An 18706-nucleotide genomic window follows, 5' to 3' on the forward strand; every position below is an offset into this window, starting at 1 on the left:
CAGTCTCAAAAGAACAAGCTAAGACGTAAAAGAACCAACAAGAAGCTTGTCAATGTTCATTCACTTTATTTATAATGTAGGTTGATATTTACCTACATTAAATGGTAGTGTGAATAAAAATGACCCCCATAAGCCCACAGAGAGTGACACTATTAATATTGTGGACTTGTTAGAATAGGTGAAGTAGAATAAAGGAAGTGTTTCAATGACAGTGGGCTTGGAGATCTCAGAAGATCAAGCCAGACCTAGTGTGACTTTCTCTTCCTGCTGCCTGCAGATCAGATGTAGAACTTACAGTTACCTCTCCAGTACCATGTCTGCCTTTATGCCATGATGCTTCCTGCCATGGTGATAATGAACTAAACCTCTGAACCAAATTCCAGCCAAAAATAATGTTTTCTTTTATAAGATTTGCTGTGGTCCTGGTGTCTCTTGACATCAATAGAACCCTAACTAAGGCTATATCTAAGAAAAATAAGCAAGAGGTCTCTGTTGTTTGTGGGTATTCAAAAACAGTACTCTGTTTTTCTTGTTTTGTGGGCTTGATTTGTACTAGACATAGAAATTTAATTATAACATTCATGAATAAAGCTAAGTAAGAATACACAAAGATTCTCTCAAATTGAAAGGCAACAAAGCAAATTATATCTGTTGAAAGATAGTCAATACAAGACACTTCAGTTTTTAGTGTTTTAAAAACTTGGACACTAGACAGACTGTCAGACAATGAATGGTATGGCAGGCTGTCAAACAACGAAATAAATACAGCTGGAAGTTATCTAATAATTGTTATTGAAAATAGATTCTGCTCTCATACAATATATCCCAACCACAGTTTCCCCTCATTCCACTGCTTCTAGCTCTTCCTCTCCTCCTATCCCCCTCAAATCCACTCCCCATCCATATCCTTTTCAGAAAAGAGAGGTCTCCAAGAGACTACAGCCAAACTAGACTAAACGAAATACAATAAGTCAAGACAAAAGTCCTCATATAAAGGCTGTACAAGGTAACCCAATAGAAGGAAAAGAGTCTCAAGAGCGATATTTAAAGTCTGTTGAGAGATAATTTCATATTAATACAAAACACTGGTGTTATTGGTTGAATTTTCAAAAGTGCACTACATAGAAGCTTCATAATTTTGTCAGGGACAATTCCAAATAGATTTAGAGACATTCATTTTAATATAACCATAAATGAATCAGAAGTAATCACAGGAGAATTGGTTTGCTGCTTTAGAACAGGAAAGGATTTTCTGTTACTCTGATCCATAAGACATAAAACTGTGATGTGTTAATAGAACTACATAAACTGGTAGACTTCTACCTGAAAGTGAGAGTCACAGGTGAAGTGAAAAGGTAAAAACATCAACAAACACACATATCACACAAATTCACAAACAAAATTTTATGACTAATATTCATATAGAGCCTCCAAGCTAGAATAAAAGTTACTAGAATTAATGAGACGATGTTAATGAAGATATCAAAAATGGCAGTTAAAAAACCTTGTCCTACACTCTCACTCTCCTTAACCCAAAGCCACCAGCATCTGAAGACCTGCACACAGCGTCTTTTGCATGTCCCATCAGTAACACTGATCCTGTTTCACATAACAGCAGTTGAGTATATTAATTAGAAGCCCTGGCACACTCCAAGGGAGATTTCCCCTTTCGGTACCACTGGGACTGTAACACTTCCATTGCAAACCTGTGCTGAACATCTCTGTGCTCCCCTGATAATTATGACTTTTCATCTCACTATGGTATACCAACCTTAACTTCTTAGGAACTGCAACAAAAAATCTGATAGCTCCACAGAGCGTTTGTTTGCCTGATAGAAGGTACACCTTGCCCTTGCTGAGCTAGAATAACTTTCGATACTCCTTTCACAATCACCACTGAGTGATACCAAGACTGAAGCCCATGCACCATCCAGCTGATTCAAACCCTGCCAAGTTGGAGTAACAGCAAACACCTATTCAATAAAGGTGGGACAGACATCCACATTCAAAGGCACAACCAACAACCTAATCAGACATCCAAATCTCACCAGGAAAACACATATAAAATGAAAATCCAAGAAAATATGTCTCTTCCAAATATTAGTAGTGTACTCCCACAGTAGTATACCTAAAAAAAGCCAAATGACATACAAGAAAATAAATTCAAAATAACCATTAAAAATATGTTCAAAAAATTCAAACAAGATATGAATAAATACATAATGAAGACTGAGAAAACACAAACAGTTGCGTGATGGAAGGAAAACAAGTCAGGCTATGAAAATAACATTTATCAAAGACATAGAAAGTCTTCAAAGAACCCAAATGAAAATAAAACTTGAAATTAAATTATTCAACAAATCTAATAAAAAGCTGAGGGCAAAATCTCACCAACAGAATGAATCAGGTGGAAAGAGAATATCATAACTTGAAGATAAAGTAATAAAATTAGACCAGATGGTCAAAGAAAATCATAAATCTAAAACACTCATAAACAGAAAATGAGCAAAGTTACGGACATTATTAAAAAGACTGAGCCTATGAATTATAGATACAGAAGGAGGAGAAATTCAGGGCAGAGCCACAGAAAATATTCTCAAGATCCCATAGAAGAAAATTTGTCAAATCAAGAGAGAGAGAGAGAGAGAGAGAGAGAGAGAGAGAGAGAGAGAGAGGCCTGTCCATGCCCAGGAGTCATACAGAACACCCAATAGACAAGACCAGAAAATAAGTTCTCCACATCAGGTAGCAGCCAAGATACTAAATGTGTGAGAGAATATTGAAAAGCTGAGGTAAATCAATACCAAGTCACATATGGAGCCAGGTGTATCAGAATAGCCCCTGACACTTTAGTAATTATGGTAAAGGCCATAGGGTTTGATTGATGCACATAGGCCCTGAAAGACCACAGAAGGCCACCCTGAAAATTCCTAGACACTGAGTAACTAGCTCTCATAATTGAAAAAGCCTCCAGAAACATAACTATATATACCCTAGGGGAGCAACTACTGCTATAGCTGTACTTAAGTAAACTGCCAAGTAAGTACTTACATTTACACCCATAGATTAAGTACAGCTATCAATCCTCATCAGAGATGTTTCTTTCTACAGTAGACAGTAATTAATAATACAGAGACTCACAACTTGTCAGAGAGCAGAGGATGAGACATTTCTTTTTATTCCAGTTCTTACGTGTTTGAATCTGTGGATTTCTCCTACTTAGTAGCCACTTAGTCTGTATCTTGATAAAACATACATTTCTTATCCAAGTTGCCCTTTCCCCAGTCCTCTGGTCATTCTTACAAATGTATCAGCTTGTGGAGGAATAGATTAAAAATTATTTATACCCATCTTCTTCTAAGTGTAATTCAGTGACTGGCCTATAGAAATGAGATGGGCATGATAGGAAGTTTCTTTTTGTGAACCTCCCACAGGAACAGCTGAATTCTTTAGCTCTCCGGTAACCAGATCTTCTTACCACTTAAGTCAAGACAAGAAGAACTGCAATGGAAGTTTCAGAGTTCTCAGAATATTGTACCCACAATGGAGCCTTGTTTTCCTGAGTCAGTGATGGGCGCAAGATAAGAACCATCCTCATCTGGGCTAGTCCAAGATGTCACTCCCAGATCAGGAGCAGGGGAAGGAGGGTAGGGTTTAAAGTCTTAGTTTTCGAGGAGAAAAGCCTCTGACTGAGCTGGAGAATAGGGGCCAGTGTGCAGATGCCGTCTGGTGTTAGTTCTCCCTAAGCTGAGTGGATAGAGATGGGGAGGGATCCTGGTTTGAACACCACAGACTCTGGCCTTTCTCACTGAATTTATTAAGACTTTCTTTGTAGGAGGGGAGAGAGCTGCTTGTTCTTCCCAGCCACCTGGATGGCTTAGGCCTGAAATAATCACACAGAAACTGTATTAATTAAACCACTGCCCATTAGCTCTAGCTTCTTATTGGCTAACTCTTACATATGAGTTTAACCCATTTCTATTCATCTGTAGATCACCATGAAGTAGTGGCCTACCAGCAAAGTTTCAGCACATCTGTCTCCGGCGGCAGCTCCATGGCGTCTCTCTGTTACTCTGCCCTTCTTCCTCCCAGCATTCAGAACAGTTTTCCCCATCTACCTAAGTTCTGCCCTATCAACAGGCCAAGGCAGTTTCTTTATTCATTAATGACAATCACAGCATACAGAGGGGACTCCCATGTCTTTTTTTTAAAAGTTTTATTCCCCATAAAATGCTGCCCGACTCTAGCATTTTTTTCAGAGCTTTCGGCGGTTGCTTTTTGTTGTTGACGTTGTTTGTTTTTTGTGATTTTTCAACAGTCTTACTAATAGTCAAATCAGCAAAATTTCTAAAAATGCTAACATGCCAAAAGCCAATATTCTTAATAAGAATGAAAGAATGAGCCAAGATAGCAGTTTCAATGTATTAAATCATCAAGGCCTAATTGTGTTTAAATATACTGTTGATGAGCCTGGAGGAATCAGGTCATTCTGTATGCTTCAGGTTGAAGATAAATTTGTATGACACTCAGAGAAGGCGTGACTGACAATATAAATTATGGAAGCATTTACCCTTTTACCTGCACTTTTCCTTCTGCTTCTTGCCTTCAGCTATATCTGCATATATATCATTAGCTCTAAGAACAAATATTGGAAATAATGGAATACAAGGAGCTAAGTAGAGCATGAAGAAGTGCTTTATATGGGATATGAAAAGCACTAAAAACATACTGTTTAAAAGGCACATGTGAACCTTTATAAGAGAAGATGAGATGGGGAGGTATTATATGACGTTTTCTTGGATTTAAAGAAGAAACTTTAGGAAGATGCAAAAGAAATTAGCAAAGTGATCGACCTGGGAAAGGAGACTTACCCTTGGACAGAGGAGATACTCTTTTTTGCACATATAGTCATCCTGGGGACTGAAGGCAGAACCTTGAGCTTGCTAGGCAAGCACTCTACCTTATGAATCCATAGGACATATCTAGAGCACTATTGTGATAAGGACTAATATGTTGCAACAACAAAGGTAAAACTGGCCTCTTCCCACATATGTACATCTGCTTTTAGCATTGGAAATCTCATATAGCCTCACATTATGCATTATGAGTAAAAAGTATAATGATTGAAAACAGGGGCACTCAGCCCTACTTCCCGGCAGAGACTCAGCTACTTTGATGGCTTGGCCTTCTTGGTAGTCACCTCCACAGTGCTCTTAAGGAGGGCATGGAACTTCTATGTGTCAGTAGCCCTTCACAGAAATTTCAAACAAACGACAATAACAGATTCCACATAGTCACATTCTTTGGTATTTTCTTTTTGTATCCACTTTTCGTCCCATGGGAACCTTTCCGCTTCTCTCTACCTGGACAGTAGTCTAAGTCACCATGTCCTCACACATGCTTCTCTCAAGATGATAGATGCGATGCCCACGTTATCGATTGCTAGACATAAAACCTACAGAGGACATGGCCTTGTATGGCAACTTTCATAATTTTGTACACTTTTTAATACTTTGGTTGGGGCTGTTTCTCAGAGTATTTGAAGTGGATGCATCTTTTTTTTTTCTCAACTTGTGAATCCTTTCAAATGTTGCTGTCTTTTGAAGCAAGTGTCAGTATCAGTCTGTCCTGTCCTAAGTTATTCCATATTATTTGAAAACAATGTTTTCCAACCTGCTTTTCCTGGATATACCCTCTTACAAGAAGATTTTTGACAATGGAAAATGACTCTGCACCTGCAACAGCACCAGTTCTGAAAGGAGGAAGATTTCATCATCTAAATTCATCAGAGTAAATTGGGAATATAGAGAGGCACATGGTTAAATTAAAGTTATATCAGGAAACCCAGGTCCAAGCACTAATGAGACATAGTAGGCTGGGGAAGGAGCCTAATTGCCTCACCTGGACTCCGTACAAAGGTGGATACCTTAAAGTTCAGTAGCAGCTGTCTTACCAACAACTCGCCATCTGACCATCTGGTTGTATATGTTAAGGGACCAACAGTCAAGCTCTCCTGTTTGTTCTCACTGTTGATTCAACCTTCTTGATTCCCCTTCTGCCCACCTTCCTGTTTCTCCTCTGAATCTGATGTCTCTCTGCCTATTTCTTTGTCTGGAACTGGTCTTGCCCTAGACTTCTGCAGCTGCACTCAACTGCCCAGTTCAGCTCTCACTTTGGACCTGTACCAGCTGTTGCAGTGCCTCTACAGAGACCCCCATCTGCTTTGTTATCATTCCCCCGACTCATTTGCACTTCTCTCCTTTCAAACTCAACCAACCCCCACCCCTGGCCTCTAAGAAACCCATAGCATCTAAAACCATTGGTAGCCTAAGTGTGTGATACGTGGTTTGTAATCTGAGAGTTCATAGTAGTAATAAAAATTGGAATAGAAGACCTTTTCCTTCTCGGGGCTATAAAGAAATACAGGAGAATGTGGCAAATTGTTGACAATGAAGCTTCCATACCTTACTAATATATTGTCAGGCAATGAATTCTGACCTTTGAAAAGAAGTGACCATATTTCTGGCATGCCCCACTTATGACCTATAATTGTCTAAGACTTTTCCGGATTGTGAGTGTCTATGATAAGTGCATCTGTCTCAGCTGCAAGAAAATTGGGAAATAAACTTGGATTCTACACCACAAACTTGACATAAATCTATCACATAAAGGGAACAATGCTATTAAAAGTTTCTTGGCATCTTCAAAGTCTGCACATGTCTACAACATACACTAGAGAGATGCAAAGATGTTTGAAGATTATTAGAAAGATTATTTTTATGGGAAAGATGACAGGGAAGCTTCAAGACAATGACTTCGTGAATGATCGTATTGATCATAGATTAGACAGAAAAGCCATGCTTCCTGTTTCCCATTACCCTAACTTCTTGCAAAAGGCTCAGCCATTCCTGATCTCTCTACATCCTGCAAATGCGATAGCAAATAAAATGTGCATTTATTACATTAACTTTTCATGGGGAGACATAAGAAAATTTCTATTCAGCCCAGTAGGGCACACATGGAAGACCACTGTACAAATTTAACTAAAGTCTAGGTTGGTGAACCAGTTAGCTTGGGGGGTGATCACAGAGCACAGATGTATAGTTATTTATAGGAGTAAGGGTAGCACCAAAGCAGCTGCATGACCAAAAAGTCATACCCCATCACAGATGGGAGCCTTGTAGAAGATAGACCATGGGATTTCACTTTCATTTAATCTTCCATTTCCTAAACACTTTAGCATTTCTTACGATCTCTTGCAGCTGGGACTGGGTGTAGATTTGTATAATATCTGGAATCTTATGTGATGGTTCTAGGATTCCTCCCTCTTCCTACTGAAGAATGTTAGCTCCTTCTTTACAATCATCATAAACTTATCACTAATGTTCTGCTCAACTAGTTACCATGGCTACTGATCCAAAGTAATCTCTACTCCAAAATGATGATTAGATGATAAAGTTATACCTGGAGAGAAAAAACCACACTGCATCATTTCACTTCCTTCTGCTCCTTTGTCGATTGCAATGTTCCCTGAGACTTGGAAGGGGTGATGTGTACAGGATTATTTTCTGAGCAATAGAGATGGTATGCTGAGGCAAGCAAGTATGAGGACTAGTTTAGCAATCTGGGACTCGGCTTGGCTTCTGCTATGTTCACACCTCTCTTACTAACAATGCACTTGGCAGCCTATGACAATTACCTGCATAAAATATGCACGTATACCCCTCTTTGAACTGTGTACCTACCATCCTGTTATCAACTTAAGACTCCCAGCTGCATCAAGCTGTGCAAACACTTCCATCTAAACAAAGAAATGTTTCTTCTACCTTTAATGACATCATAATTAAATGGACTATATCCAAGTAGACTCTACTGACACTTACCTCAGGAAACAAAAGGAATTGTAGTTTATCTGGCCTGGATTGATTGGAGATTCATGATCAAGAAGCAAACTCTGTCCTCAAAGTAAACTCTTAAGAGAAAATACCTAGTTACCATCTTATAATTATGCACAATTGGTTATAAACTACTAAAATCAGATGCATCATGAAAAGGGATATGTTTAGCAGAAAGGGTTTATAAAACTTGGCTTATCAAATCAAGATAAAGCTACACATGGCAATGCCCTTAGCATCCACATACCTCTTATTTTTGAGGTCCATAAACAGAAACCCCAAACAATAACTCACATTCACGTGACCTACTCTCCTTTACATTGCAAATCCAGAAGAGATTTTATTTAGAAAAGATGGGTATTTAAATACTTTATGAAATGAAAACAAACAAACAGCCCAGACCCCAACCTGTCTGTTCCAAAGGAAACTCCATTTCCCCAAATTCTAAAAGACCAAAGGGACAAATGGCTATCTATGGCACCTATTAGCACATCAAAGCTGGCCTCCATGTTCCCACAGTGTCCCAATCACCTGTCACATTACAAATTGCCAACGTCCTAGCTCTTTTCTCCTCCTATCCTACCCTAAATGGTAATGACCAGATACTACCATTTCCTACCATTCCCTACTCATTCTCCTTATAACCCTGATAATTTGGTTATGCTCCCTCTTTTTGACGTTCTCTCTGTCTTCCTTATCCTCTCTTCTCTGTTCTCCTGATCTCCCTTTCTCTACCATAACCCCCCCCCCCCAAACACACAAACAAACACACATACTCCTGCTTCCTTCATGGCCAGGTCGTCTGCTGACCATGTTCAGTCTATTATTTCCTGTCTCTGCTTTGGGTTCTTCCAAGTGCCTCTGGCTATTCTATTGTTTATATCTACAATAAAATACTCCCCCTTAACTATATTATGGAGTAGCATATACACAGCTCCAATAATAACAATACTACCACAATCATGATTCTTCTTGGCAATCTGACCAACTAAGAGTCTTTCCATCAGCAGTCATGGCCTACTGTAAGGATTTTCCTCTACACTCAACGCTGTGGGCAGAAACACAAATATTTATTAATAAATTTTTTGAACACATCATATCCCTTAATGAAATGATAGCCTCTGCTTCCCTACCAAAAATGACCTCTCCAGCCATAGATTTTTGTGCATGTTAATAGAACCAGAAATGAATATCTCCTGAAAACCAGGCCTTAAGTCCAGTCAGACAATATTGGTTGCAACCATAACAATCACATGACTATTGAACCAGTGGGATCATAATTCCTGGCATATTGCTAGTGTCAAATACAGGGCTCACAACAGAGTAGAACTTGGTGACAATTCTATGATAGCATCCTGGCACCACGAAAGCCTGTAGGAAGGATGGAGCTTCCAGTTCAATTTCAATTTGATTTCTCAGTGTTTTATTTTTTAACTAATGAGTTTGGAATCTTCAACAATAGTGTTATCATCAAGGTTCTGACAATACAGTCAAAAGCAGCGGCAATAAGCATTGGGAATCTTGTTGACCAACATACAGGAAGACAGTCTCTCTTGGCACTGGGATGTTCACTCAACAACCATGGTTTTCCTTTCCTATTTAAGAAACTTTGATTCACTCGCTGCTGTTTGTCTCATGTAAGACACTTGGACGTTAATATTTACCTTAGTTTGCTCTGTGTTGCTATGAGAAAACACTGACCAAAATCAAATTGAGGAGAAGGAGATTTATTTGACTAACAGATCATTGTCCATCCTCAAGGGAAGGCAAGGTCAGAACCCAAGGCATGAATCTGGATTCAGTAACTGAAGCAGAAAGCATGGAAGAATGCCTCTTACTGGCTTTATTCCTGAATCTGCTAAGGGAGTTACCCTAAACAACCTAGGACTACGGCCCTGGAGTGACATTTGCCTGCAATGGACAAGGCAATCTTCCATTAATTAGCAATCAAGAAAATGCCCTGAAAACATGCCCAGAAACCAATCTAATGGAGGCAATTTGTCTGTTAGGGTTTTCTTATCCCAGATGGTTCACATTGATACCAATAGCCACCACAGTGCTATATTGCCCATGTGGTAAAAACATGTTTGGTAGAAGGTGGGAAGGAACTTTGAAGATGTACTGCTGCCCATTCCAAACATGTGCAAAATGGACTCAGGAGTCAGCAACTAAACAGATAACAAGGGAAAACATTAGCACCATCTAATACAGCATGAAAACACCCTGTTGCTTCTATCATTTCTTCACAAGATTAATTTTGGGTATAGCAGCCAAAATGAGAGACTATTTCTTCTTCTTCTCTTCTTCTTCTTCTTCTTCTTCTTCTTCTTCTTCTTCTTCTTCTTCTTCTTCTTCTTCTTCTTCTTCTTCTTCTTCTTCTTTCTTCTCTGCCTCCTCCTCCTCCTCGTCCTTCTCCTCCTCCTCCTTCTCCTCCACCTCCTTCTCCTCCTCCTTCTTGTATTTTAGCTTTACATAATACACAATCCTCTTTTCCTCCTTATCCCAGGATATTGCCATGGGGCCACCATAAACCCCCCCACCCTTAATAAGTGTATTGAGTCTGTTTCAAGCTCCTTGGCCTCACTTGGTCTGTTGTACCTGCCACACAGGTTAGCTACTCGTGACAAGTAGGCTATGGGACAGCAAGGAAGTTATAGCCACTGCTATGAACTCTTGGACATGGCGGGCATTTGAAGGCACCCCTGACCAAGCAAGTAATATTTATACCCAGTGTACTGTTTTAGGAGATAGTTTATCCCTCTAGTTTTCTCTGGAGTGGTAACTGACCACTCATAGTGTTCTAGAATTTTTATTAATATGCCTTCACATTGAGAAAGCACCCTGCACCACTGTTTTCTTTAATATGCCTTGCTCCCAGTTCCAGTTAATGATCAGAGAAGACCCAGCCATGATTAAAAGATTTTCCTACCTTAGTCTTAGTCAGTCCACAAACACGGTCATCGTTAACTCTCTTTCAGGTCCCAGTCCCAGATGACACTTTGAACAATTTAAACAGAGACAAGAGACTGGAAGTCTGATCATTTGGGAAGATGGGAGATTTATACAGCAAAGACATTAGCAGATTATTTCTTAAACACACAAGTGTTGTTCTTCTCAAATAGTTATCATCCACATTGAGCTTGCCTACCTGACAAAATTATAGTTCTCCTAATGAGCGCACAAGGGACTTAATGGCAGATCAGGATTTAATAGTCTTGAGCTGTCCTTAGAGACATGTTCTTTGATATAGGGAAAGGCCTTAAAGGCCAGGTTTAAGTCAGAGTTTCTTTGTTTGTTATGAGAATGGAGCCTAATTGGAGGTCAATCTTGGTGAGCAAACATTAGCATCCTAACATCCTTAGTTTCCCTATCTATTACAGAGCTCATTAGCATACATGCTATCTTTTGGGCCTTTTGGAGGCAGCACTCGCTTAGCTAAATCCTACTTTGTGTGACTTAATGTCTCCTAAACAAATATATTATTGAGTCCTTTATAGCATCAGTTCTATCACAAATAGATGATCAAATCTATGTCTTTTCTACAATGCCTGAATTCTCTTAGTACAAATAAATTTACAAAGCACAGCAGTTGTGTTGACAGTAATTTTCCAAGTACTCTTGATTACCTTAATAGCTAGGTAAAGCAAACAGGAAACATGGGTTCATCTAGTTCAATCTTAATTGCTAATATTAACTCTCAGATCACATGCTTTATACACACACACACACACACACACACACACACACGACAGAGTGAAAGGGGATTAAACAGAGTTCAAAGAGTTTCAAAGATGTAGTGGCAGCAGTAGGTTGCTGATAGGAATGTAAGGAGAGTCTTGTGGAAATCGGATAATGAGCCCCAGCATATGTCTGCTGAGAGATACACTGTGGAGGTATATCACAAAGTCAGAAGTTTTAGATGAAACTTGGGATTGAGTCAAGCTAAAGGAGAGATGTGTTTTATCATGGAAGCCATAGAGGTAAATGGTCTAACTGGGTCTAGATGGATGGACATCTTCTACAGAAGCAGGCATATGGACAGCTGGTCCAGCAGAGAATGCTGCATTAGGTAAAGACTGAGCTGAGCTGAAGCCCCCAGTACAGTTGAGATTCTCTGCCTGGTGTTCTTTAGACATATATAACAGCTGGTCAGATGACAGGTTGCTGGTGACTAATGCCATCACCTTGATAGATGTTCACTATCTCAGCTGAAGGTGTTTTACCCTTTTCTCTTGTAGATGTTCTTGGGTGTTGTGTTCTTGGTATTATTTCAATATCTCCCTGTTATTATGAAGTCCCAATTTACTTTGATAAGTTAATAAAATTTTCTCCTTTAACAAATAGCTCATTTTGTGCCTCAATTAGGGACTTCAGAAATATGTTTGCATTGCCACCAAGGTGCAAAATCATCTTCTAGGTTTACGCCGAAAAAGGAGTTTAATTCTGTTTTCAAAATGAAGTCTTTCAGGGCAGGGCATAGTCTTAAAACATCAGTATTGTATACTATGTAAAGTAACTTTAAGCGGAACTCAGCATGATCGTTTGCAGGCTGAGGAGACTGAAGCAAGAGGAAGTCGTGGATGGAATCTAATATGAGGCTCCTTTAATAGTTAGTGCTTTCATCTATCTACTAGGGAGTGTCAATAGCTCCATTACCAGTATACAGAGTGGTTATTACTGCTTTGTTCTATTCAATTAGTTACCATGGTTACTAGGCCAATGTAATTTCTACTGCAAAATAGTGATGATCGTTTTATACCTGGAGGGAGAAATCTATGCTTCTACAGGACTAATGATGATCTTAGAAACTCTCAAAGTAGTTTTATAGAGGTAATAATAATAAAATTTTAAGTTGCCACACCACAGTCTCAAATTTCACACAAATAAGGGTATTGTCTTGAGAACACTAATCCAGAAACAATATGCTTTTTCAAAGATGTTTGTGTCTTTTCACAATGTTGTAATTTATTACTGAATTAGAATAAATTTACCAGGTACAGCATTTTAAAGGCAAAAATTTAACTAATAATCCTGCTTTTGTGGTACTCTGGCCAAGGTAAACAGTTTCTTCTTTTTCAATATTGATTACTAATATTAACTCCCGTTTTATGTGTCAAACATAACACAGTTAATAGATCTATCTTTAAGTAGAAACGTGTGTGTGTGTGTGTGTGTGTGTGTGTATTTGAATGGATATGAAAGGTTAACGCTTCAAAAAGTTTCAGCAGTAGGCTGATAGAAATATAAACAGAGGCTGTATTAACAAGTGCTCTGAAAGCAGTGTTCCAGAAACATACGTGTATATATTTGTATTTTCCACAATAGCAGAATTTAATTTATAACAATAAATTCACAAGTTTCAAGAGATTTTCCTTGCAACAATTTGCCTGATATGAACACTTACCTCAATAATATGCCTGATGTGAGTTTTGGGTCTGTTACTCCTATCTCAGTTACTAGGATGTATTCTCATAACATATTTCTCATAGCACACAACAAATCATTGTAATATAACAATGTAATGTGTGGTTCTCTAAACCATGGTAGGAGGAATTTGATAGAGACATCTTGTTTAGGGCCTAATATTTCAAGGTCTCTTACTTTCTGTATAACGTGGGTCTCTATTTGTTCTCATCTGCTGTAGGATACAGCATCTCTGATGATGGCTGAGCAAGGCATTGAAATATGAGTATTGAAGAATGTCATGAGGAGTCATTTTATTGTTATGATTTTTGTTTATTTTGATTGTTTTGGTTTTATCATTTTACTCTAGGTCCTTGGGCTACATATTTGTTGCAAGAAGGACTGCTTGTGGTTCCTGGCTGCTTAGTCCTGAAATAATCACACAGAAACTATATTATTTGCAATACTGTTTGGCCAATAGCCTGTGTGTATTTCTGCTCATTCATATCCTAAACTAACCCATCTCTATTAATTTGTGTATTGCCACATGGCTGTGGCTTACCAGCTAAAGTTTCAGCATCCATCTCTGATGAGGCTACATGACTTCTCTCTGAATGCACCTCCTTTCACCGAGCATTCCAGTTAGTTTTCCCCACCTACCAAAGTTTTGCCCTGCTATAGGTCCAAAACAGTCCTTTATATTAATGAATGATATTCACAGCATACAAAGGGAAATCCCACACTATCTCCCCTTTTCTGTTTAAATAAAAAGGAAGATTTTAATTTTAACATAATAAATTGAATATAACAAAACAAATAACAAGTAAGAATTACACTTACAATATTTATATCTACTTTATCTTTTATCATAACTAAGTAAAACTATATTACTATCTAATTTTCAACTCCATCAAAGACTCCAGAAGGATATAATATTACCTAAGTAAACAGGAAGTGCATTGCAAGCAACTTTCAACACTTTAGAAATGGCAGAGATATCTTGCTGTCTGAACAGTCACCCAAATTTCTTTTGTATCTTTGGGTACATCCATCTTCAGCCTACAGACCCATGGTATCCATGGCTTTTGTATGAGGCAGGAAATTTCAAATATAGTTCTGCCTATAATGGCAGTTGGTCAGTCACTTTTTTCTGAGTCCTATAGAATGTTTTGCAGACTCTTTCATGAAGCAAGAACCCAAAAAGACTGTCTTACCTTTAGGCAAGTTCAACAGTCATTTCTCTGTGATTCCTGCATGTCCAGTTCAATTAAGCAGTCCATGCAAGAGCATATTTTTACCCAAATGGCTAACCAACTCTGTAAGGAATCTCTTTGATGTCCGTCTTCTTCTTGAAGCAATTGGTGCTGGCAGAAGCAGACATATCTTTGTCATGAAAAGTCTTAATTTCTTAAAACATTTTAAATGCCATATTCTGTAATCTTTGAAAGCTTTGAAGAATACCTATCTATCTGAAATATATCTTTGTACATCTAGAAAATCTAGCTAACATGACTACAAGCTTGACTGACTATTATAGATGATTATCTATTAATCTATATTTCTTAATTGTACATTACATTTTTAAATGAGCTGCACAAACACAATACCTTAATCAAGAGCAGAAATATACATATAACAAAATTGACCTTAAATTTGTATCAATAAATGAACATCCATATCAATGCAAATCTCTATAGCATATCACCCTTTAAATACAAGCAAACATTTATAAACAATGTTTAGGAATATGGGCTAGTTCTCTAGATTACTTCTTGCTGATTGGGGACACTAATAATCAGGTTTTTCATGGTGTATCCCATGTGCTAGGTTCATTTCAGTCACCAGTTGGTCGAAATAATTTTTTTTATTTTATTTTATTTAATTTTTACTCCTCTCCCTCTCTCTCTCCAGTCCAAAGAGCAGTCAGGGTTCCCTGCCCTGTGGTAAGTCCTAGGTCCTCCCCCCTCCGTCCATATCTAGGAAGGTGAACATCCAAACTGCCTAGGCTCCCATCAAGCCAGCACATTGCGTAGGATCAAAACTGCGTGCCATTGTCCTTGGCGTCTCATCAGCCCTCATTGTTCGTCATGATCAGAGAGTTCAGTTTTATCCCATGCTTTTTTTGGTAATAGTCCAGCTGGCCTTGGTGAGCTCCCAGTAGATCAGCTCCACTGTCTCAGTGGGTGGGTGCACTCCTCGTGGTCCCGACTTCTTTGCTCATGTTCTCCCTCCTTCTGCTTCTCATTGGGACCTTGGGAGCTCATGTCCAGTGCTCCAGTGTGGGTCTCTGTCTCTATCTCCATCCATCGCCAGATGAAAGTTCTAAGATGATATGCAAGATATTAGTCAGTATTGTGCTAGGATGGGGTCATTTCAGGTTCCCTATCCTCAGCTGCCCAAGGAACTAACTGGGGACCTCAGCTTGGGCACCTGGGAGCCCCTCTAGGGTCAATTCTCCTGCCCACCCTAAAGTGGGTCCCTTAACTAAGAATTGTGGTTCCGTGCTCCCCTATCCAACCTTCCTTTATCCCGATCCTCCTATTTCCCCAAGTCCCCCCTCCTTCCCTTCTACCTTTTCTCTCCCCATCTCCCCTTACCCCCTTCCCACCCCACCCCAAGGTCCCACTTTTCTCCCCGGCAATTTTGTCTACTTCCCTTATCCAAGAGGATAACGATATGTTTTTCCTTGTGTTCACCTTCTTACTTAGCTTCTTTAGGTTCGCCAATTGTAGATTCTGTGACCCCTATTTATGGCTAGAAACCAATTATGAGTGAGTACATCCCATGTTCTTCTTTTTGGGTCTGAGATACCTCACTCAGGATAGTGTTTTCTATTTCCATCCATTTGCATGCAAAATTCGAGAAGTCATTGTTTTTTACTGCAGCGTAGTACTCTAGTATGTATATATTCCATACTTTCTTCATCCATTCTTCCATTGAAGGGCATCTAGGTTGTTTCCAGGTTCTGGCTATTACAAATAATACTGCTATGAACATAGTTGAACAAATGCTTTTGACATGTGATAGAGCATCTCTTGGGTAAATTCCCAAGAGTGGTATTGCTGGGTCCAGGGGTAGGTTGATCCCGAATTTCCTGAGAAACCGAAACACTGACTTCCACAGTGGTTGCACAAGATTGCATTCCCACCAGCAATGGATGAGGGTACCCCTTCCTCCACAGCCTCTCCAGCAAAGGCTATCCTTGGTGTTTTTGACTTTAGCCATTCTGACAGGTGTAAGATGGTATCTCAAAGTTGTTTTGATTTGCATTTCCCTGATTGCTAAGGAAATTGAGCACGACCTTAAGTATCTTTTGGCCATTTGAAGTTCTTCTGTTGAGAATTCTCTGTTCAGTTCAGTACCCCATTTTTTAATTGGGTTAATTAACATTTTAAAGTCTAGTTTCTTGAGTTCTCTATATATTTTGGAGATCAGACCTTTGTCTGTTGCGGGGTTGGTGAAGATCTTCTCCCAGTCAGTAGGTTGCCTTTGTGTCTTAGTGACAGTGTCCTTTGCTTTACAGAAGCTTCTCAGTTTTAGTAGGTCCCATTTATTCAATGTTGCCCTTAATGCCTGTGCTTCTGGGGTTATACCTAAGAAGCGATCACCTGTGCCCATCTGTTGTAGGGTATTTCCCACTTTCTCTTCTATCAGGTTCAGTGTTTTCGGGCTGATAATGAGGTCTTTGATCCATTTGGACTTGAGTTTTGTGCACGGTGATAGATATGGGTCTATTTTCATTCTTCTACAGGTTGACATCCAGTTGTGCCAGCACCATTTGTTGAAGATGCTTTCTTTCTTCCATTGTATACTTTTAGCTCCTTTATCGAAAATGAGGTGTTCATAGGTTTGTGGGGTAAAATCCGGGTCTTCTATACGATTCCATTGGTCGACTTCTCTGTTTTTATGCCAGTACCACCCTGTTTTCATTACTGTAGCTCTGTAATAGAGTTTGAAGTCAGGGATGGTAATGCCTCCAGAAGATCCTTTATTGTATAGGATTGTTTTGGCTATCCTGGGTTTTTTGTTTTTCCATATAAAGTTGATTATTGTCCTCTCCAGATCTGTGAAGAATTTTGATGGGATCTTGATGGGGATTGCATTGAATCTATAAATTGCCTTTGGTAGAATTGCCATTTTTACTATGTTGATCCTCCCAATCCAAGAGCAAGGGATGTCCATCCATTTTTTGGTATCCTCATCATTTTCTTTCTTCAATGCCTTAAAGTTCTTGTCAAATAGATCTTTCACTTCCTTGGTTAGATTTACCCCAAGATATTTTATGCTGTTTGTGGCTATCGTGAATGGAGAAGCTTCTCTGATTTCCCTCTCTGCTTCCATATCCTTTGTGTATAAGAGGGCGACTGATTTTTTGGAGTTGATCTTGTATCCTGCCACATTACTAAAGCTTTTTATCAGCTGTAAAAGTTCTTTGGTGGAGTTTTGGGGGTCGCTTATGTACACTATCATATCATCTGCGAATAACGAAAGTTTAACTTCTTCCTTTCCAATTCGAATCCCCTTGATCCCATTATGTTGTCTTATTGCTATTGCTAGAACTTCCAGCACTATATTGAAGAGGTATGGCGAAAGTGGACAGCCTTGTCGTGTTCCTGAGTTAAGCGGGATGGCTTTGAGTTTCTCTCCGTTTAATTTGATGTTAGCTGTCGGCTTGCTGTATATAGCTTTTATTATATTTAGGTATAACCCTTGTATCCCTAATCTCTCCAAGACTTTTAACATAAATGGATGTTGAATTTTGTCGAATGCTTTTTCAGCATCTAATGAGATGATCATATGGTTTTTTTCTTTCAGTTTATTTATATGCTGGATTACATTGATAGATTTTCGTATGTTGAACCAGCCCTGCATCTCAGGAATGAAGCCTACTTGATCATAGTGGATAATTTTTCGGATGTGTTCTTGGATTCGGTTTGCCAGTATTTTGTTGAGGATTTTTGCATCGATATTCATGAGTGAGATCGGCCTGTAATCCTCTTTCCTGGTTGAGTCTTTGTGTGGTTTTGGTATCAGAGTAACTGTAGCTTCATAAAAGGAATTTGGTAATTACCCTTCTGTTTCTATATTGTGAAATACATTAAGGAGTATAGGTATTAGGTCTTCTTGGAAGTTTTGGTAGAATTCCGCATTGAAACCATCTGGTCCTGGGCTTTTTTTGGTAGGGAGGTTTTTGATAACCTCTTCTAATTCTTCGCGACTAACAGGTCTATTTAGATTGTTCACCTGGTCCTGATTTAACTTTGGTAAATGATATTTATCTAAGAAAGTATCCATTTCCTTTATATTTTCCAGTTTTGTGGCATATAGGCTTTTGTAGTAAGATCTAATGATTCTCTGAATTTCCTCTGTGTCTGTGGTTATGTCCCCCTTTTCATTTCTGATCTTAT

Source organism: Microtus pennsylvanicus, chromosome 1 (assembly GCF_037038515.1).
Source record: "Microtus pennsylvanicus isolate mMicPen1 chromosome 1, mMicPen1.hap1, whole genome shotgun sequence".
Taxonomy (NCBI): Eukaryota; Metazoa; Chordata; class Mammalia; order Rodentia; family Cricetidae; genus Microtus; species Microtus pennsylvanicus.